The sequence below is a fragment of the Mesoplodon mirus genome (genome assembly GCF_964341445.2).
Source record: "Mesoplodon mirus genome assembly, chromosome: 19".
Lineage (NCBI taxonomy): Eukaryota > Metazoa > Chordata > Mammalia > Artiodactyla > Ziphiidae > Mesoplodon > Mesoplodon mirus.
The window spans coordinates 63928387-63952265 of NC_138995.1; the positions used below are offsets into that span (position 1 = coordinate 63928387).

The following is a 23879-nucleotide window of genomic DNA, read 5'->3' on the forward strand; positions in this document are numbered from 1 at the left end:
AATGCATTTTATTTTTAAGTCGATTATACGTAACAAAGCTTTTTAAAAAGCACAATTACGTTCTGGAATGTAGAAGACCACCTTCAGGTTGAATAAATCGCTATCCACACTTGCAGAAGTTAGAGAAGCTACTATGAATTAAGGGCTAATGGTCTGTTACAGTGAAAGGATACAGATGAAAAGCAGGAGAGATGGCACAATAGGACAAAGTCATAGAGAGACCGACCACATTGCCAGTTTCCTCTGCCCTCACTTAGGTCTCAGCATCTGTGGGTGACAATATGAAGTGTACTGCTAACAGGGGGACCTCACACAAGACCTGGTGTTATACAGGGTTTTTCTTTAATATGTCATGCACAAGGGACACCTGTGTGGCTGAACTTACGCTCTAGCTTCTCTGAATGTCAAACTGCTAGAGACCCTAAGGCTCCCCTACCACTGGTATGTCAAGTTATTAGTATAAATTAGCTAGCATGGCACAAGGCCCCGGGTGAAACACTCTTATTTAGTAGTCCAAATGTTTCAAGGGCTTAGAAGTTACCTCCCAAGAGTTGGGCCACTCTGCCAAACGTTTCTTTGGAATGAATACAGATGGACAACGCAGGCCTGTGATGGTAATCCTTTATACAGGTCAAGTAAAAATGCTCAAAACTCGTACCCTTGTTTTAGCATATGTTGGTATTTATTATCTATGTTCTCAACCTTATTTATGGGCATCGTATAGGGGAATAGTAGAAAGGAGTGCTACTGCATGTGGTTCCTAAGTCCACCTTGGATGACCTTGAAACTGTGCCCCATAGGGTTAACAGAAGCTGATGACTAACACTTCTTGAGCTGGAATTATAGAAAAGGGAACAATAGCATGTCAAAACCCCTCTGCTTGTGAACTGCCTTAATTGGTTAAGCTCACGTGGGTGGGGTTTTTTCTCCTACTTTTGCATGTGCTCCAAGCTTTCTCCCTAGTTCGGCCATGTAGGTTTCGCTTCTCTCGTTGTGGAGTGGGCTCAGCAGTCGTGGCATGTAGGCTTAGTTGCCCCACCGCATGTGGGATCTTAGTTCCCTGACCAGGGATTGAATCACCCTCATCCCCTACGTTGGAAGGTGGACTCTTTACCACTGGACCACCAGGGAAGTCCCCCACTGTAGATAACACCTCTGACAGGGTGGGGTCACTGTAGGAAAGGGAGCCTCAGTTGTTTTTTTAGGAACTTGGAGTCAGCTTTTGTCCAGTTATGCGTGAAGAACAGAAAGCCTGTAATGCAGATACACCTGTACACTAAACTCTAATTCCCCTTCCCCCCACCTAGGACCACCCTGCCTCTTTGTCCCCTACAGCACCTCACCTCCAGGAAGGGGGTTGTGAGACTTTTTTGTCTCCTGGCTTGCTGCCTTGTGAGTGAAATTCCTCTCCTGCAAGCTTTGACATCCCAGTGTTTGGCTTCTTGCACCTCTGGTTATAAACCTCCTGTTCACAGTATGAAACTCCCCACAGTTGCAGTATTCATACCAGGGAAATTGGCAAACACAATAATTGGTTTTTTTTTTTTAAGTAGGTGTCTAGACTTCAGTAATGGAAAAACTATGTTTAATAATGAGGGCTACACGTGGGGCACTAAACGTTTATTCCAGCCAGCAAAGTCACTGAGAAAAATCAAGTTGCAACACATTTCTTTTTATTCTCTCCACACTAAAAAAAAGACATTTAATCATAGAAGAAAATCACCTGGCAAATGAACAAGGAATGTTCAACATCATGAATCACTAGGGAAAGGCATCAGACCACAGTGAGGCCTGTATCCACACTTTTAAAACTGGTAATGTTCAAAACAGTGACCATACCAACCCACTACTGGTGAGGAACACAGGGGATGGAAGGTTTCCTATACGGTGAGAATGCAAAAAAGGCTACAACCCTGTTCATTCATTTTGAAATATGAAACCAGGGGCTTCCCTGGTCCAGGGGGTAAGACTCTCTGTATTCCACTGCAGGGGCCACAGGTTTGATCCCTGGTTGGGGTAGATGCCCCATGGTGTGTGATGTGGCCAAAAAAAAATTAGAATATGAAACGATATTAAAAGTCTAGAAAACACTAATTGAATGGGAAAAAAGGAAATCAAATAGTAGTTGCCTGGGAGAGTTGGGGGGGTGTCTGAAGGTTGGTGTGGCAGTGATGGTGGATGTTTGTAATTATGACAATTATGATGGTTCTGGGGGTTTACATGTATTAAAATTTAATCAAGCTGTACATCTTATTAAGTTCAAATTCAATGCATACCCTATACAGCTCAATTAAATTTTGGCTCCTTGTGGGGGTGGTGGTGTACCATGTGCCTTGCAGGAGCAAAGGATCCCCCTGAATCTTACTCTGGCTCTCCTTTGCAGTAGAACTCTGGCAAACCACACATTAACCCCATCCCTGACTCCTTACCTCATGGGAGGGATTCTGTAGCAGTAGCAATGAAGACTGGTGAGCAACGAAAGGTTTTTTAAAATTTATTTTTGCTTGTTGCTGCGCCTGGGCTTTCTCTAGCTGTGGTGAGCAGGGGGGCTACTCTTTGTTGTGGTGTGTGGGCTTCATTGTGGTGGCCCTCTCTTGTTGCAGAGCACAGGCTCTGGTAGTTGTGGCACAGAGGGCCTAGTTGCTCTGAGGCATGTGGGATCAGGCCAGGGCTTGAACCTATGGCCCCTGCAGCAGGTGGATTCTTATTTAACCACCGTGCCACTAGGGGAGAGTCCCTGAAAAGTGTTTCCACTTAAGTATCCAAGAACTCTGCCTGGGTCCTAAAAATCACATGCCTGTACTACGCGATTTCCATGCTCATTCCCCATTGTTTTCACTATGCATCAAATGGCCTTGAGATAAACTATTTGCAGATGCTGAGGGAATCCTAAAACCTTTACGTTATTCAGTCTGACACTGATTGATTGGGGCTCAGGAGGTTTCTGCAAAAACCTTAATGCAAAACAGCCACAGTGATGGGAACATACATGAATGCAACTTTGTATTTTATTCCTTCTTCTGTGGTAGTCTCTCACTCCCTATAATTCCCTGTTTTAGTCCCACAGAGAGCCCTGCACTCTTCCCCAGAAGGCCTTGGACAACAATGCAAAATGGACCAGAACGGGAGTGAAAACTATTCTCTGCCATGATACCACCCCGTGAGGTATATACTAAGTTTGGAATACCCACAAAACCGGTTCCTCTGTCCTGTCCTAGCCAGTTGCTGGAAGAGAATGACAAAACCCAAGTGCACAGGGGGATACAAGAGCACAAAAGGCTACCTACCCTGATCACCCTTAGATGACTGAGCCCTAGTACGGGGATCTGCCACTTGGAAAAGGTAAGAAGCTCACAGTGACAGAGCATAGCTCCTGAAAAGCTTCCTAACCTCGTACTCACAGGCAATCTGCACGCTAGGGCTGTTCAGATGTACGGCGTTCAACTTCCACTGATGGTTGCTCACAGAGCCTATTCAGTATGATGTATTAAATAGGGAGACGGCTCATTTGCTGCTCTCCTCATCTCATCTGAAGGCCTTTCTCCAGGGTGAACTCTGGTGACAGATGAGTCACCAGATGAGACCCTTTGGCTGAAAGCTTTCTTACATTTGCTGCACTTGTGGTCTTTTTCTGTGGTGTGACCTGTTTGGTGTTCAGTAAGCTGGGTGCTTTGGCTGAAGAATTATGGCACTTTGTGAAACACCACTGTGCAGTCAGCATCCTTTTGTGGAGTGACCTGGGGTTGGAGAAGGCTAGAGCTACCAGGCAAAATCCTTCCCAGCCTCCTGGCATGTTGAAAGAGTTCTTGGATGCATGGACTATGTGGCTCCTCATAAAGGCCTTACCCATGTCTCTTCTAAAGAGTTTCCCTCCACTGTGCGGGTGAAAGTTCACACCTGACACACACAGTTTCTGGCCAGGAATTGTTCCCAGGTCTTCAGCTAGATGCAAGCTTACTGTTTAAGGCCAGGCTACACATCTTCCAGGGACAGGACTTCTGGATGGCCAGGTCTCTGAAGTATTTATTCGTGGCACTTCTACAGAAACATTCTACTCAGAAGATGTCTCCTTGACCTCTGCTCCATGACAACAACCTGAAAGCAGAGAAATGACACAATGATGGGTGGAGTGCACACAGAAATGAGGTACAGAGTCACTGGCTTTGGCACCAAAACACTGTGGGGCACAGGATTATGATCCTGATATATAATCTGAACCCCTGATGCCAAATCAATGGAGCCAAGCCCACTTTGAGCCCCTCATGCTGGGGCTTGGAGTCATGTCCACTCCGTCATGTACCCAGGGTTCATCTCCCAGCTCCAGTTGGACAACAACATGGGACCTAGAAAATGCAAGTCCTAGTCCTAAGGGAAAGACAGGACAAGTGAGCATGTCACCACTAGCCCAGGAGAACAACCAATCCCCCCAAAAAAACCTCAGGAAAGAAAAACAGTATTGCAAAATGAACCAGTGACCATGCTGGATCCCAACAATTCCTGGTACAGTCAGGGCCCAGGAAATATCAGCTGGAAGGGGAGAGAACCTGGTGCACAGAGGTGCATGGGTCTACAGAGTCAACCTAGCAGGGAGTGGCAGAGACTAATGGAACCTACTGAACTAACTCCAAGTCTTATGACCCAGAAAAACTTCACTGAAAAAACTTCAGAGCTGCTGGTACTGGGGATACTTCTGAAAGGAGGTTGTACGCACTCAGCCTTGGCATCAACAACACAGATGAGAAGGAAGCAGTAATAGAGATGTGCCCACTGTCTAGCCGTGAAAAGAACAGAGTTGTCCTTGGAAGACAGGGGAAAGGCAGAGACCTGCCCAGGACGCTGGGATAGGTGGGAGGGCCTTACCCAATGATGTAACAAGGGCAAAGGTCTCCAGGATCACATCGCGGTACAGGAGTCTCTGGGCCTCATCAAGAAGCCTCCATTCATTCCTCCTGGGAAAAGTACACAGCCACGTCCTCAAAGGTCACAGAGCCCCTGTGATGACGGGGACAGGTGTGTACATAAGCAGCCTCTCTCCCCAGGACCCCTAAGTACTTCTAACCCTAGCCTGTACTCACTCTGGGTTCATCATCCACCCCAGCTCCGTGACATAGAGGACAGTGGGGTCCAATAACTCTTCATGCTTCCTTGATCAGTATGTACAACCCTGAGCAACAACAGGCAGGTGGACAGATAGATACCATCTAATCTGTGAGCCTGGTATGCAGGGCCCTTTCCTCCAAGACAACGGCCTGAGTGTACCCACTATCATGTCTCCCAGACACAAGCAAACGTAGCCCCATCCTTCTCTCTTATACTTCTAGTACTAGGGCCTGGGGCAGTTACTTCACACACTTTCCCCACATGCATATTACTCAGTGGACCTCCTCATACATTACATGTCTGCCATCATTCTCAGAACAGAAACCTCGTGCTACCGTTCTAACTCTGGCTCCCTTGCTCTCTGTCCTTACCGGTTGCTAACAAAGACTTACAAGTCCTAGAGCACTCCCATCTCAATCACATCCTCAAGCATTTGTATGTAGTAGCCCCATTACTAAGACAACCTTTCATGTCTCAGTCCACTGGCTGCCAAAAATGGGAATCTGTCCATAAAACCTAGGGTCTGCAGACACCAAGTCCACAAAGACACCTGACACCAGTGTAGGGGCCATAAGTGGTTCTGCTGAATGTGAAACATTAATGAGTGAACCACTGAATATTTCAGGCAAAGACAAATACTCAAGAGAAAAATAAGGCATGTAAAAGGGCAAAAATGTTACAGAGTTGTGCCATAAGGTCATGTGGATACCTTGAGAAAAGGCTGTCCAGAAGTGGCACAAACAAGTGCAAAGCCTCTTTATCAGAGTCATGTCTGGTGTGTATGAGCAGCATCCACGAGGCTACTAGTGTGACTGGAGCCCAGTGAGCCAGAAGAATAAGGGATTGTGTTGGGGAGGAAATGGTTCTTTTCAAATTTTACTTTGGTTATATTAAAAATTATTATTTCATAAAAACCTCCACCTTACATAATCCATAGATTAAATTCCAATTTGGGATTACACTAACATTACATAATAGGATTCAAGAATATATACTTTTTATACTTATCCACCATATTCTTTGATATATCCATTTTTTTTCCATACCTGTTCAGAGAGACTATCTGTAATTTCCTACTAGCTTTCTTCTCCAGGGGTAGAGATCATGAACCACAATTTACTGAATTCACAGTGAAAATGACTCTCTGAAAAAGGGGTTTCTTGCCAGAATCAGTAAAAGTGCTTGGCCTCCAGCAGTTGGGGATAACTGGGCATCAGTGCTGACTCTTTAAACTTAAGAGAACTGCAACAAGCAATAGGACTTGACCTCTAGTCCATCCACATTGTAGAAACACAGAAATACCTTCTTGAGTTCTTAACATCTTGCTAGGGATTCATAAAGCATTATAACTTTTTACACTTACAATGATTCATTTTATCATCCTTAAAACAAGTATTTTAACAAGATAACTTAATCATTTATGATTTTCCACTAAAATATGTATTATTCAGGAACTTCCCTGGTGGTCCAGTGGTTAAAAATCTGCCTTCCAATGCAGGGGATGCAGGTTTGATCTCACATACCGTGGTGGGGCAACTGAGCCCGTGTGCTGCAACTAAGACCTGACACAGCCAAAAATGAATAAAATAATACATAAGCATTATTTGAAGAGTACAATCACATAGAAGATAAGGCAATCTACCTGAAAAAGAACTCAGAGTAATAATAGTAAAGATGATTCAAAATCTCAGAAAAAGAAGGGAAAGAGGTGGAGAAGATACAAGAAATGTTTAAAAGAGAGTTGATGAACAATACAATAACTGAAATGAAAAATACACTAGAGGGATTCAATAGCAGAATAACTAAGGTAGAAGAACTAAGTGAGCTGGATGACAGTGGTGGAAATAACAACAATTAATGAACCAACATTTGCATTATAAGGGTCCCAGAAGAAGAGAAAGGGCCTGAGAAAATATTTGAGGAGATTATAGCCGAAAACATCCCTAACATGGGAAAGGAAACACTCACCTGAGTCCAAGAAGTGCAGAGTCCCATACAGGATAAACCCAAGGAGAGACACACCAAAACACATATTAATCAAACTGATACAAATTAAACACAAAGGAAAAATATTAAAAGCAACAAGGGAAAAGCAACAAATAACATAGAAAAGGAATGATAACCATAAGACTATATCAGCTGATTTTTCAACAGAAACTCTGCAGGCCAGAGTGGCACAATATATTTATATTTAAAGTGGTGAAAGGGGAAAAACCTACAACCAACAATACTCTACCCAGCAAGGCTTTCATTCAGATTAGATGGAGAAATTAAAAGCTTTACAGACAGACAAGCAAAAGCAAAGAGAATTCAGCACCATCAGACCAACTTTGCAACAAGTGCTAAAAGAACTTCTCTAGGCAGAAAAGAAAAGGCCACAACTAGAAACAAGAAAACCACAAAAGGGAAAGCTCATCAGTAAAGGCAAACAAACAGTAAAAGAAGGAAATCATCCACAGCCGAAATATGATATCAAAACAGCAACCATGAGGAGAATACAAATGCAGGAAATGGGACTTGCATTTGAAATTAAGACACCAGCACCTTAAAACAATCCTGTATGTGTATATAGACTGCTATATAAAAACCACATAGATGAAGGGGACACGGGTTCGAGTCCTGGTCCGGGAAGATCGCACATGCCACGGAGCAAGTAAGCCTGTGCGCCACAACTACCGAGCGTGCACTCTAGAGCCCCCAAGCCACAACTACTGAGCCCACATTGTCGGAAGCCATCCTGGAGCCATTGCACCATGACAAAGTCATGAGCAAGGGAAGGCGAAACTGCAAGGCAGCGCCATGCCAGGAAGGTGGACTACAGCTCTGTTGTTATGTTTTATGATAATAGATTTAAATATAGGGGCAATTTTGGGGGGATGTTGCTCCACGTGAAAGAAGAATTCCTCTAGGACTCCCCCTCCTGAAACTACCACAGAACGGGAAGTACCCACTAAAGCCCCGGGGAAATGGGTAAAGAATTAAGAGCCTGGAACTAAGGGGATGTTTTTATGAAAAACACCCTCTAGTATGGAATTATGGCCATGGGCCGCAGTTCCTGATGACATAGGAAATTTATGGTTCTATTATAAAGGAAGATTAATTATAGAAAAGCAAATGACTAGAGCAGAATTGGTTGCCAGGATAGGGAGAAAACACTGTCTCAGGTGAAGGAAACGAGAAAGGGCATGCAGGGTATATTGTAAATATTTTCGTGGAACCATTGTAAAAGGTTGCCCGTGCAAGAAGAGAAATAGGAACAAGTAGCTCCAACTTTTATAATTAAAATAATTCTATAATTGCTTGGCTTGATTACTAAGAAATAACCTGTGATTAAATGGGAACTTGGGGAAATATTTTAATAGGACATCTAGAAACTAGGGGATTTTTTTAAAAAAAAATCTTTATAGAATATTTTGAGGTTTGACTGTGCTAAGATTGTTTGGCCACGTACCTGGTAATGTAATCAACTACAATATATAAACCTGTGATTGTAAACAACAGAATAAGAATAAAGACATGAGAAAGAGAAACATGCAATGCTGATACTTTAAGAAGTGTAATAGAATTATTTCCTTTGCCGATACTATCCATCCCTCGGGTATCCCTGGACTCGCTGGAGCTGGACTCTGGCACCACGTGCCTAGAGCCAATGCTGTGCAATGAGAAGCCATGGAAATGAGAAGCCTGCACACTGCAACGAAGAGTAGCCCCCAATTGCCACAACTAGAGAAACCCCGCACACAGTAACAAACACCCAACTCAGCCAAAAAGAAAAAAAAAACACATGCAGACTACAAACCAAAAAATTACAATAGGTTCAAAAAAAGAAAAAAAACCCAAACACAACACTAAAGATAATCATCAAAACGCAAGAGATGAAATCAAAAGGAAGGTAAGACAAAAAACCAGACAAAAACAAATCCAAAACAGTTAAGAAAATGACAAGAATTCTCTAGCAGTCCAGGGGTTAGAACTCCGTGCTTTCAATGCCAAGGGCCTGGATTCCATCCCTGGTTGGGGAACTATGATCCCTCAAGCCATGGGAAGAAGAAAAAAAAACAAATTGCCTATATGAAATCCAAAGAACGCTGGAGTAGCAATACTCATATCAGACAAAATAGACTTTAAGACTATTACAAGAGACAAAGAAGTACTGCACGATGATCAAGGGATCAAATCTATAATGCAAAAAACACTAACAGCCATAAGAAGAGAAATTGACAGCAACACAATGATGGGGGGACTTTAACACCCAACTTACACCAATGGACAGATCATCCAGAGAATCAATACAGAAAAACAAGCCTTAAATGACACATTAGACAAGATGGCCTTAATTGATATCTAAACAGCACTGCATCCAAAAGCAACCGAATACACATTCTTTTCAAGTATACCTAGAACATTCTCCAGGATAGAACACATCCTGGGCCACAAAGAAAACCTTGGCAAATTTAAGATAAGTGAAATCATATCAAGTACCTTTTGCATATGAGATTAGAAATAAATTACACAACGAACTATTAAAAAAAACACCCACACATGGAGGCTAAATAACATGTTACTAAAAAACAATGGATCACTGAATACATGAAAGAGACAATCAAAAACTACCTCGAGGGCTTCCCTGGTGGCACAGTGGTTCAGAGTCCGCCTGCCGATGCAGGGGACACAGGTTTGTGCCCCGGTCTGGGAAGATGCCATGGCCGCTGAGCCTACGTGTCCGGGAGCCTAAAGCAAATAACAGCAAAGATCAATGAAACTAAAAGCTGTTGTTCTGAAAACATAAACCTTGCCAGAGTCATCAAGAACAACGGGGAGGGCTCAAATCAATAAAAACGGACACCACAGAAATACAAAGGCCCCTAAGAGACTACTGCAAGCAACTATACACAATAAAATGGACAACCTAGAAGAAATGGGCAAATTCCTAGAAAGGTACAACCTACCAAGACTGAGCCGGGAAGAAAAAGAAAATACGAACAAACCACGATCAGTACTGAAATTAAAACTGATTTAGAAAAAAACTTCCAACAAACAAAAGGCCAGGACCAGATGGCCTCACAGAAGAATTCTATGAAACATTTAAAAAGAAAACACCTATAAAAAACTGCAGAAGAGAGACACTCCCAAGCTCATTCTGTGAGGCCATCACCCTGATATCAAAACCAAACATACCACCCACACACAAGAAAATTACAGGCCAATATCACTGATGAACATACATGCAAAAACCCCTCAACAAAATACTAGCAAACTGACTACAACACATTAAAAGGATCATACACCACGATCAAGTAAGATTTATCCCAGGGATGCAAGGATTCTTCAATATACACAAATCAATCAATGTGACACACCGTATTAACAAATTAAAGAATAAAAACCATATGATCATCTCAATAGATGCAGAGAAAGCTTTTGACAAAATTCAAAACTCATTTATGATAAAAACTCTCCAGAAAGTTGGCAGGGGGGAACCTACCTCAACATAATAAAGGCCATATACAACAAAACCACAGCTAACATCATTCTCAATGGTGAAACACTGAAAGCATTTCCTCTAAGATCAAGGATGTCCACTCCTGCCAATAGTTTTGGAAGTTCTAGCCACGGCAATCAGAGAACAAAAAGAAACAAAAGAAATGCAAATTGGAAGTAGTAAACCTAACACTGTTTGGAGATGACATGATACTACTCAGAGAAAATCCTAAGGTATCAGAAAACTACTATGCTCATCAGTGAGTTTGGTAAAGCTGCAGAATACAAAATGAATGCACAAAAATCTCTTGCATTCCTATACACTAACAATAAAAGATCAAAGAAAAATTAAGGAAACAATCCCATTCACCACTGCAACAAAAAGAATAAACTACCTAGGAATAAACCTACCTAAGGGGCTTCCCTGGTGGCGCAGTGGTTAAGAATCCACCTGCCAATGCAGGGGACGTGGGTTCAAACCTTGGTCCGGGAAGATCCCACATCCCGTGGAATAGCTGAGCCCCCATACCACAACTACTGAAGCCTGCATGCCTAGAGCCTGTGCTCCGCAACAAGAAAAAAACGCCACTGCAACGAGAAGCCTACGCACCACCATGCAGAAGTAGCCCCTGCTCGGCACAACTAAAGAAAGCCCGCGTGGAGCAACAAAGACCTAATAATGCAGCCCAAGATAAATATATAAATTTATTAAAATAATAAAAATAAATGTACCAAAGGAGGCCAAAGACCTGTACTCAGAAAACTGTAAGATGCCGATGAAAGCAATCAAACATGACATAAACAGATGGAGAGACAGACCATGTTCTTGGATTGGAAGAATCTATATTGTGAAAATGACTCTACTACCCAAAGCAGTCTACAGATTCAGTGCAGTCCCTAACAAATTACCAATGGCATTTTTCACAGAACTAGAACAAATAATTTTACCATGTGTATGGAAACAGAAAAGAACTCAAATAGCCAAAGCAACCTTGAGAAAGAAAAACAGAGCTGGAAGAGTCAGGCTCCCTGAGTCACCAGACTATACTACAAAGTTACAGTAACCCAAAGTTTGGTACTGGCACAAAAACAGAAATACAGATCAATGGAACAGGATAGATAGAAAGTCAAGAGATAAACCCACACACCTATGGTCACCTAATCTATGACCAAGGAGGCAAGAATGTAAAATAAGAAAGGACAGTCTCTTCAATAAGTGGTGTTAGGAAAAGAATGAAATTAGAACACTCCCTAACACCATACACAAAAATAAAGTCAGAATTGATTAAAGACCTAAGTGAAGGCCAGACACTAGAAAACTCTTAGAGGAAAACATAGGCAGAACACTCTATGACATAAATCACAGCAAGATCCTTTTTGACCCACCTCCTAGAGTAACGAGAATAAAAACAAAAATAAACACATGGAACCTAATTAACCTTACCAGGTTGTACACAGCAAAGGAAACCATAAACAAGACAAAAAGACAACCCACAAAATGGGAGAAAGTATTTTCAAACGAAGCAATTGACAAGGGATTCATTTCCAAAATAATCAAACAGTTCATGCAGATCAGTATCAAAAAAACACAAACAACCCAATAAATAAGTTGGCAGAAGACCTAAACAGACATTTCTCCAAAGACATTCAGATAGGCGGAAAGCACATGAAAAGATGCTCAACATCACTACTATTAAAGAAATGTAAATAAAAACTACAGTGGGAACCACCTCATACCAGTCAGAATGGCCATCATCAAAAAGTCTACAAATAATAAATGCTGGAGAGGATTTGGAAAAAAGGGAACCCTCCGACACTGCTGGTGGGAATGCGAATTGGTGCAGCCACTATGGAGAACAGTGTACAGGTTTCTTTAAAAACAAAATATAGAAGTACCATATAATCCAGCAATCCCACTCCTGTGCATATATCCACAGAAAACCACAATCTGAAAAGACACAAGCAGCACAATTGACAACAGCCAAGACATGGAAGCAACCTAAGTGTCCACCGATGGTGGAGCGGGTAAAGATGTGGTACATATACACACGGGGTGAAGAAGCCATAAAACAGCACAAAACAAAGCCGTCAGCAGCAACACGCATGGACCCAGAGACTGTCATACTGAGTGAAGTAAGTCAGACAGAGACAGATGATGAAAAATCAAAAAATAATAGAAATAAGCTTATTTACAAAGCAGACGTAGAGCCACAGGCGTAGAAACAAACTTCTTGTTACCGGGGGAAAGCGGGGAGGGGGGATAATTTGGGAGACTGGGATTGATATTGTATATTATTATTACTGATATTATATACTATTATATATAAAACAGATAACTAATTAGGATTTACTTTATAGCACAGGGAACTCTACTCAGTACTCTGTAATGACCTATATGGGAGAAGACTCTAGAAAAGAACGGATATATGTATACTTATAAGCGATTTACTTTGCTGTACACTTGAAACTAACAAAACATTGTAAATCAACTATACTCCAATAAAAATTATTTTTAAAAAACCCCAAGGGGGCTATTTCGGGAAGATGGCGTAAGAGTAAGATGCGGAGATCACCTTCCTCCCCACAGATACACCAGAAATTCATCTACCCGTGGAACAACTCCTACAAAACACCTACTCAACGCTGGCAGAAGACCTCAGACCCCCCAAAAGGCAAGAAACTCCCCACGTACCTGGGTAGGGCAAAAGAAAACAGAATAAACAGAGACAGAAGGATAGGGCCGGGACCTGCACCAGTGGGAGGGAGCCGTGAAGGAGAAACGGTTTCCACACACTAGGAGCCCCTTCGCGGGCGGAGACTGCGGGTGGCGGAGGGGGAAAGCTTCGGAGCCGCGGAGGAGACCGCAGCCACAGGGGTACGGAGGGCAAAGCAGAGAGATTCCCGCACAGAGGACCGGTGCCGACCGCCACTCACCAGCCCGAGAGGCTTGTCTCCTCACCGACCGGGGCGGGCGGGGCTGGGAGCTGAGGCTCGGGCTTCCGTCAGAGCGCGCTGGCGGCGTGAACACAGCCTGAAGGGAGTTAGTGCGCCACGGCCGGCCGGGAGGGAGTCCGGGGAAAAGTCTGGAGCTGCCGAAGAGGCAGGAGACTTTTCCTTCCCTCTTTGTTTCCTGGTGCGTGAGGAGAGGGGATTCAGAGCGCTGCTTAAAGGAGGCTCCAGAGACGGGCGCGAGGCGCGCCTGAAAGCGCGGACCCCAGAGACGGGCGTGGGACGCTGGGGCTGCTGCTGCCGCCACCAAGAAGCCCGGGTGCGAGCGCAGGTCACTCTCCACACCTCCCCTCCCGGGAGCCTGTGCTGCCCGCCACCGCCACGGTCCCGGGCTCCACAGACAACATCCCCGGGAGAACGCACGGGCGCGCCTCGGGCTGACGCAACGTCACGCCGGCCTCCGCCGACGCACGCTCGCCCCGCCTCCGTGCCCCTCCCTCCCCCGCGGCCTGAGGGAGCCAGAGCGCCCGAATCAGCGGCTCCTTTAACCCCGTCCTGTCTGAGCGAAGAACAGATGTCCTCCGGCGACCTACACGCAGAGGCGGGGCCGAATCCAAAGCTGAGCCCCGGGAGCCGTGCGAACAGAGAAGAGAAAGGGGAATCTCTCCCAGCAGCCTCAGAAGCAGCGGATTAAAGCTCCGCAATCAACTTGATGTACCCTGCGTCTGTGGAATACCTGAAGAGACAACGAATCATCCCAAATTGAGGAGGTGGACTTTGAGAGCAAGATTTATGATTTTTTCCCCCTTTCCCTCTTTTTGTGAGTGTGTACGTGTATGCTTCTCTGTGAGATTTTGTCTGTATAGCTTTGCTTCCATCATTTGTCCCAGGGTTCTATCCGTCTGTTTTTTGTGTGTGTTTTTTTTAAAAAATTTTTAATAATTATTTTTTATTTTAATAACTTTATTATATTCTATCACACTATATTCTATTTTACTTTATCTTCTTCTTTCTTTTTTTCCTACCTTCCCTCCTTCCTCCCTCCCTTTCTTCCTCCCTCCCTCTCTCTCTCTCATTCTTTCTTCTTCAACTAATTCTAATTTTTCTCCCACCTTCCCTCCTTCCTCCCTCCCTTTCTTCCTCCCTCCCTCTCTCTCTCTCTCTTTCTTCTTCAACTAATTCTTTCTACTTTTTCTCCCTTTTATTCTGAGCCGTGTGGATGAAAGGCTCTTGGTGCTGCAGCCAGGAGTCAGTGCTGTGCCTCTGAGGTGGGAGAGCCAACTTCAGGACACGGGTCCAAAAGAGACCTCCCAGCTCCACATATCAAACGGCGAAAATCTCCCAGAGATCTCCATCTCAACACCAGCACCCAGCTTCACTCAACGACCAGCAAGCTACAGTGCTGGACACCCTATGCCAAACAACTAGCAAGACAGGAACACAACCCCACCCATTAGAAGAGAGGCTGCCTAAAATCATAATAAGGCCACAGACACCCCAAAACACACCACCAGACGTGGACCCGTCCACCAGAAAGACAAGATCCAGCCTCATCCACCAGAACACAGGCACTAGTCCCCTCCACCAGGAAGCCTACACAACCCACTGAACCAACCTTAGCCACTGGGGACAGACACCAAAAACAACGGGAACTACGAACCTGCAGCCTGCAAAAAGGAGACCCCAAACACAGTAATAAGATAAGCAAAATGAGAAGACAGAAAAACACACAGCAGGTGAAGGAGCAAGATAAAAACCCACCAGACCTAACAAATGAAGAGGAAATAGGCAGTCTCCCTGAAAAAGAATTCAGAATAATGATAGTAAAGATGATCCAAAATCTTGGAAATAGAATAGAGAAAATGCAAGAAACAGTTAACAAGGACCTAGAAGAACTAAAGATGAAACAAGCAACGATGAACAACACAATAAATGAAATTAAAAATACTCTAGAAGGGATCAATAGCAGAATAACTGAGGCAGAAGAACGGATAAGTGACCTGGAAGATAAAATAGTGGAAATAACTACTGCAGAGCAGAATAAAGAAAAGAACTGAGGACAGTCTCAGAGACCTCTGGGACAACATTAAACGCACCAACATTTGAATTATAGGGGTTCCAGAAGAAGAAGAGAAAAAGAAAGGGACTGAGAAAATATTTGAAGAGATTATAGTTGAAAACTTTCCTAATATGGGAAAGGAAATAGTTAATCAAGTCCAGGAAGCACAGAGAGTCCCATACAGGATAAATGCAAGGAGAAACACGCCAAGACACATATTAATCAAACTGTCAAAAATTAAACACAAAGAAAACATATTAAAAGCAGCAAGGGAAAAACAACAAATAGCACACGAGGGAATCCCCATAATGTTAACAGCTGATCTTTCAGCAGAAACTCTACAAGCCAGAAGGGACTGGCAGGACATATTTAAAGTGATGACGGAGAAAAACCTGCAACCAAGATTACTCTACCCAGCAAGGATCTCATTCAGATTTGATGGAGAAATTAAAACCTTTACATACAAGCAAAAGCTGAGAGGAAAAAAAAAAAAAAAAGCTGAGAGTTCAGCACCACCAAAGCAGCTTTACAACAAATGCTTAAGGAACTTCTCTAGGCAAGAAACACAACAGAAGGAAAATACATACAATAACGAACCCAAAACAATTAAGAAAATGGGAATAGGAACATACATATCGATAATTACCTTAAAGGTAAATGGACTAAATGCTCCCACCAAAAGACACATGTTGGCTGAATGCATACAAAAACAAGACCCATATATATGCTGTCTACAAGAGACCCACTTCAGAGCTAGAGACACATACAGACTGAAAGTAAGGGGATGGAAAAAGATATTCCATGGAAATCAAAAGAAAGCTGGAGTAGCAATTCTCATATCAGACAAAATAGACTTTAAAATAAAGACTATTAGAAGAGACAAGGAAGGACACTACATCATGATCAAGGGATCAATCCAAGAAGAAGATATAACAATTGTAAATATTTATGCACCCAACATAGGAGCATCTCAGTACATAAGGCAAATACTAACAGCCATAGAAGGGGAAATCGACAGTAACACATTCATAGTAGGGGACTTCAACACCCCACTTTCACCAATGGACAGATCAACCAAAACGAAAAGCTTTAAATGATACATTAAACAAGATGGACTTAATTGATATTTACAGGACATACCATCCAAAAACATCAGAATACACATTTTTCTCAAGTGCTCATGGAACATTCTCCAGGATAGATCATATCTTGGTAATAGATAGATTAAGCCTTGGTAAATTTAAGAAAATTGAAATTGTATCAAGTATCTTTTCCGACCACAATGCTACGAGACCAGATATCAATTACAGGAAAAGATCTGTAAAAAATACAAACACATGGAGGTTAAACAATACACTACTTAATAACGAAGTGATTACTGAAGAAATCAAAGAGGAAATAAAAAAATACCTAGAAACAAATGACACTGGAGACACGACAACCCAAAACCTATGGGATGCAGCAAAAGCAGTTCTAAGAGGGAAGTTTATAACAATACAGTCCTACCGTAAGAAACTGGAAACATCTCGAGTAAACAACCTAACCTTGCACCTAAAGCAATTAGAGAGAGAAGAACAAAAAACCCCCAAAGTTAGTAGAAGGAAAGAAATCATAAAAATCAGATCAGAAGTAAATGAAAATGAAATGAAGGAAACGATAGCAAAGATCAGTGAAACTAAAAGCTGGTTCTTTGAGAAGATAAACAAAATTGATAAACCATTAGCCAGACTCATCAAGAAAAAAAGGGGGAAGACTCAAATCAATAGAATTAGAAATGAAAAAGGAGAAGTAACAACTGACACTGCAGAAATACAAAAGACCATGAGAGATTACTACAAGCAACTCTATGCCAATAAAATGGACAGCCTGGAAGAAATGGACAAATTCTTAGAAATGCACAACGTGCCAAGACTGAATCAGGAAGAAATAGAAAATATGAATAGACCAATCACAAGCACTGAAATTGAAACTGTGATAAAAAATCTTCCAACAAACAAAAGCCCAGGACCAGATGGCTTCACAGATGAATTCTATCAAACATTTAGAGAAGAGCTAACACCTATCCTTCTTAAACTCTTCCAAAATATAGCAGAGAGAGGAACACTCCCAAACTCATTCTACGAGGTCACCATCACCTTGATACCAAAACCAGACAAGGATGTCACAAAGAAAGAAAACTACAGGCCAATATCACTGATGAACATAGATGCAAAAATCCTCAACAAAATACTAGCAAACAGAATCCAACAGCATATTAAAAGGATCATACACCATGATCAAGTGGGGTCTATTCCAGGGATGCAAGGATTCTTCGATATATGCAAATCAATCAATGTGATACACCATATTAAGAAATTGAAGGAGAAAATCCATATGATCATCTAATAGAGGCAGAGAAAGCTTTCACCAAAATTCAACACCAATTTATTATAAAAACCCTGCAGAAAGTAGGCATAGAGGGAACTTTCCTCAACATAATAAAGGCCATATATGACAAACCCATGGCCAACATCGTCCTCAATGGTGAAAAACTGAAACCTTTTCCACTAAGATCAGGAAGAAGACAAGGTTGCCCACTCTCACCACTCTTATTCAACATAGTTTTGGAAGTTGTAGCCACAGCAATCAGAGAAGAAAAAGAAATAAAAGGAATCCAAATCGAAAAAGAAGAAGTAAAGCTGTCACTGTTTGCAGATAATATGATACTATACATAGAGAATCCTAAAGATGCTACCAGAAAACTACTAGAGCTAATCAATGAATTTGGTAAAGTAGCAGGATACAAAATTAATGCACAGAAATCTCTGGCATTCCTGTACACTAATGATGAAAAATGATGAAAAATCTTAAAGTGAAATCAAGAAAACACTCCCATTTACCACTGCAACAAGAAGAATAAAATATCTAGGAATAAACCTACCTAAGGAGACAAAAGACCGGTATGCAGAAAATTATAAGACACTGATGAACGAACTTAAAGATGATACAGATGGAGAGATATACCATGTTCTTGGATTGGAAGAATCAACATTGTGAAAATGACTCTACTACCCAAAGTAATCTACAGATTCAATGCAATCCCTATCAAACTACCACTGGCATTTTTCACAGAACTAGAACAAAAAATTTCACAATCTGTATGGAAACACAAAAGACCCCGAATAGCCAAAGCAATCTTGAGAACGAAACACGGAGCTGGAGGAATCAGGCTCCCTGACTTCAGACTACACTACAAAGCTACAGTAATCAAGACAGTATGCTACTGGCACAAAAACAGAAAGATAGATCAATGGAACAGGACAGAAAGCCCAGAGATAAACCCATGCACATATGGTCACCTTATCTTTGATAAAGTGGCAGGAATGTACAGTGGAGAAAGGACAACCTCTTCAATAAATGGTGCTGGGAAAACTGGACAGGTACATGTAAAAGTATGAGATTAGATCACTCCCTAACACCATAGACAAAAATAAGCTCAAAATGGATTCAAGACCTAAATGTAAGGCCAGAAACTATCAAACTCTTAGAGGAAAACATAGGCAGAACATTCTATGACATAAATCACAGCAAGATCCTTTTTGACCCACCGCCTAGAGAAATGGAAATAAAAACAAAAATAAACAAATGGGACCTCATGAAACTTAAAAGCTTTTGCACAGCAAAGGAAACCATAAACAAGACGAAAAGACAACCCACAGAATAGGAGAAAATATTTGCAAATGAAGCAACTGACAAGGATTAATCTCCAAAACATGCAAGCAACTCATGCAGCTCAATATCAAAATAATAACCCAATCCAAAAATGGGCAGAAGACCTAAATACACATTTCTCCAAAGATATACAGACTGCCAACAAATACATGAAAGAATGCTCAACATCATTAATCATTAGAGAAATGCAAATCAAAACTACAATGAGGTATCACCTCACACCAGTCAGAATGGCCATCATCAAAAAATCTACGAACGATAAATGCTGGAGAGGGTGTGGAGAAAAGGGAACCCTCTTGCACTGCTGGTGGGAAAGTGAATTGGTACAGCCACTATGGAGAACGGTATGGACGTTCCTTAAAAAACTACAAGTACAACTACCATATGACCCAGCAATCCCACTGCTGGGCATATACCCTGAGAAAACCATAATTCAAAAAGAGACATGTACCAAAATGTTCATTGCAGCTCTATTTACAATAGCCCGGAGATGGAAACAACCTAAGTGTCCATCATCGGATGAATGGGTAAAGAAGATGTGGCACATATATACAATGGAATATTACTCAGCCATAAAAAGAAACGAAACTGAGCTATTTGTAATGAGGTGGATAGACCTAGAGTCTGTCATACTGAGTGAAGTCAGAAAGAGAAAGACAAATACCGTATGCTAACACATATATATGGAATTTAAGAAAAAAAAATGTCATGAAGAACCTAGGGGTAAAACAGGAATAAAGACACAGACCTACTTGAGAATGGACTTGAGGATATGGGGAGGGGGAAGGGTAAGCTATGACAAAGCGAGAGGCATGGACATATATACACTACCAAACGTAAGGTAGATAGATAGTGGGAAGCAGCCACATAGCACAGGGAGATCAGCTCGGTGCTTTGTGACCGCCTGGAGGGGTGGGATGGGGAGGGTGGGAGGGAGGGAGACACAAGAGTGAAGGGATATGGGAACAGATGTATATGTGTAACTGATTCACTTTGTTATAAAGCAGAAACTAATACACCATTGTGAAGCAATTATACTCCAATAAAGTTGTAAAAAAAAAAAAAAACCAAAACCCTCTAAGTGTGTGTACGCTGTAAAACTGAGTTTATGTAATGTATAATAAGTCTGTATCAAAATCTAACAATGGGATAGTTGAAAAATATGTGTAATTTCATTCAAAGAACTAAGTTAAAATTAGTAAGAACAAAACACAATTAAAAAGTGAACATGTTCATTTAAATAGGATAATTTTAACATATATGCTAGACAAATGCATGCTGTATATACACAAGAACAGATGGCAGGTATGGCTATAAATACAGAAAGTAGACCAAAAAAAAGAAAAAAAGAAGAAAAAAAGAAACACATAAACAAAGAAGAGCCTTCAACAGGAGACCTTATAAAGACATTTTACTCATATACTCGTATCTACAGAATACAGCACAAGAAAGGAAAATGCATGTGTTAGGGAACTGAAACCACCCACCTTGGCCAGGCACAACGATAACCACTTGCCTGAGTTGTCTCACAACAGGAAGTTCCCATAAAGAAAGAGGCGCTGCCTCTGAAAGCTAACTGGGAGAACCTGGGAGGGTCCGAAAGGAGGGAGGAAGGAAATACGTCCTGCCTACCTCCCAGAATCCCCCTCACGCTGGAATCCCGTCTTGGCTGAGAGGTGAGTGCACCACCAGGAAGGACCCTGAGTCAGAACAACTGGCCAGAGACACCCCGGAAACTAACCCTATTACCATAAAAGCTGAGATTGCGAGCATCACAGCAGAGCCGTTCTCCTGGGTTTCCTACTAGGTTGCTCTTCGCCTAGGCACCCCTTTCCAATTAAGTTTCTTGCTTTAGTCAGCATGTGTGTCTCCTTGGACAATTAATTTATGAGTGTTACACAAGTGCCCACTCTCAGGCCCTGCAAGGGGTCCCCCTGAAACCATGCAACTCAGACTGGGACTTGATATCACACACCTGGTCTCAGGACTTAATGAACCTCAGGTTCTTGCAGTCTCCTCACAGAAAGAATTCAATGAGACAACGTGATAGGTAAGAAGTGGACTTATTTAGCGAGGAACACACTCCAGACAGAGTGTGGGCCATCTCAGAAGGCGAGGGGCCTCAAAATATGACGTGGTTACTTTTTATGTCCTACGTAATTTCACAGGCTGAGTGGGAGGATTATTCCAACTACTTCCCGGGAAAGGGCAGGTATTTCCAGGAATTGGAAATTCCACCACCCGCTTTTTGGCCTTTTAGAGTTAGCCTTAGATCTGGCAGGGCGCTGGTGGGTGTGTTATTTACATGCTCATGTATTACAATGGGAGCATAATGAGCCTCAAGATCCACTGGAAATCAAATCTTCCGCCATCTTGGACCTAATTGGTTCAAACCTGTTTGTTTTAGTCAAGTCCTATGGATACGTCATTCCGTCAAAGGCTGTGCCCTGGCCCCTTCCCTCCTGTTTCACCTCTTTCTCCCACAAAGGGATAGGCATGAAAAACATGGGTAAAGTCACACCACATTGCGCAAAAGAAAAACACATCATAAAACATATTACATTCATAAAAAAACTTTTAAAACAAGCAAACTAAACAAGACACGTCAAATAGTTTCCACATAGTTGGCAAAACTATCAAGAAAAGAAAGGAGCTCTCTGGTTTTAAGCCGGCAAACCCACAGGATGTGGGAGACTGCGCTCCTAGGGAAAAGGAAGATTTGAGCCTGCACGCAGCCAGAAACCTGGGCTTAACGTCCTGAGAGAGGGCCCGCGGAGGCCGGGAGAGGCAGCTGGAGCTGGCAGCTCCTGGTTGCAGACCAGGAAAGCCTGGTCCTGAGGGGTGGAGAGTCAGTCACCAGGAAACAGAGGGTTCTCAGCCAGCGGTATTGTGCTCGCCTGTATCAGGAAGTGGAGCTTCTGAGTTATCGTTAAAGTGAAGAAATGTCATTATTTGTTTGAACCTTCTTCTCGTCATAATCTTTGGAAAGGTTATTACATTCAGTAGTCACACCTGACACACCTGCAAAGTCTCCTAATTTTCGTGAAATGTGAAGTCTTCTAATTTTCAATCCAGTCTTCTGTAGAAGCAAAGGAGCATTCTCCAGCACCGTGTCTTAGGGAACGAGTTCAGTATATTAAGATCACCAGGGTCTGTTGTTTTCCGGGATGGAAATTGGCCCATACCAGGAGAGCGAATCCCAGACGTGGCTGCATTGTCCATGGGCTTCTCTGTGAAAGAAGACCTTTCTTGGCCGGGACTCGCAGTGGGTAACCTATTCCACCGTCCTCGGGCTACCATTATGGTGATGGTGAAGGGAGTGGACAAGCTTGCTCTACCCCCAGGCAGTGTCATTTCGTACCCTTTGGAAAATGCAGTTCCTTTTAGTCTTGACAGCGTTGCAAATTCCATTCACTCCTTATTTTCTGAAGAAACTCCTGTAGTTTTACAGTTGGCTCCCAGTGAGGAAAGAGTGTACATGGTGGGGAAGGCAAACTCGGTTTTTGAAGATCTCTCAGTAACACTAAGACAGCTCCGCAATCGACTGTTTCAAGAAAACTCTGTTCTCAGTTCACTTCCCCTCAGCTCTCTGAGTAGAACAATGAAGTTGGTCTGCTTTTTCTTTCCGAACTGCAAGCGCTACATGATATTTCAAGTCTGTTGTCTCGACATAAACATCTAGCCAAGGATCATTCTCCTGATTTATACTCACTGGGGCTGGCAGGGTTGGACGAAATTGGGAAACGTTACGGGGAAGACTCTGAACAATTTAGAGATGCTTCTAAGATCCTTGTTGATGCTCTACAAAAGTTTGCAGATGACATGTACAATCTCTACGGTGGGAATGCAGTGGTAGAGTTAGTGACTGTCAGATCGTTCGACACATCCCTTGCGAGGAAGACTAGCGAAGGACCCATCAACTACCTATAACCTCGCATATAAGTATAATTTTGAATATCCAGTGGTTTTCAACCTGATACTTTGGATAATGATCGCCTTGGCCTTGGCTGTGATTATCACCTCTTACAATATTTGGAACATGGATCCTGGATATGATAGCATCATTTATAGGATGACAAACCAGAAGATTCGAATGGATTGAACTTTCCTTATGCCAACTTAGAAAAGGGGTTTGGAAATCGGCTGTTTTCGTTATAGTAAATCTTTTAGTGTAAAGTAGATAGTGTGAATTTATAAAAAAGCAGATTTGTGTTCTCTATTTTGTGTGCCTGTGATGATGTTCTTTTAGAGTGAATTATAGTATTGATGTGAGTTGATTTGTGTGATATAGGTTCCATAATATGCTCAAATACTGATTGATATAACCATTTAATATAATAAATTTCATTCCATTAAAAAAAAAAAAAAAAAAAAAGGAAAGGAAATGCTTATTTTAAACAGCAGCCAATACATTAACTTGGTGGGGATGGGGATAATTGTTGTGGAAGAACCCCACAGGCTGCTTCTGAGGTCCTATTTATATAGCAATTTCCGCCTGAGTGGTAAACGGATATTAATCTCAGAGCTTCTTCAACCGCACACTGAAGTTCTCTGCAATTTTTTTCCCCACGCAGGTCAT

General features: G+C 42.3%; 1 protein-coding gene and 1 pseudogene across 2 annotated transcripts in view; one reads left to right on the plus strand and one right to left on the minus strand.

The window, feature by feature from the left end:
- Positions 1-1619: 1619 nt before the first annotated feature.
- The window catches only part of LOC309794934 (zinc finger protein 671-like), a 37502-nt gene continuing 15242 nt past the window's right edge, over positions 1620-23879 (minus strand). The window contains exon 7 of the mRNA XM_082606889.1: positions 1620-4095. The gene's annotated coding sequence lies outside the window, so the exon portion shown is untranslated. The remainder of the gene's footprint in view (positions 4096-23879) is intronic.
- On the plus strand, positions 12595-23519 carry LOC309794844 (renin receptor-like; annotated as a pseudogene). The gene is made up of 2 exons: positions 12595-12606; positions 22386-23519. The product of its transcript is annotated as a renin receptor-like (transcript).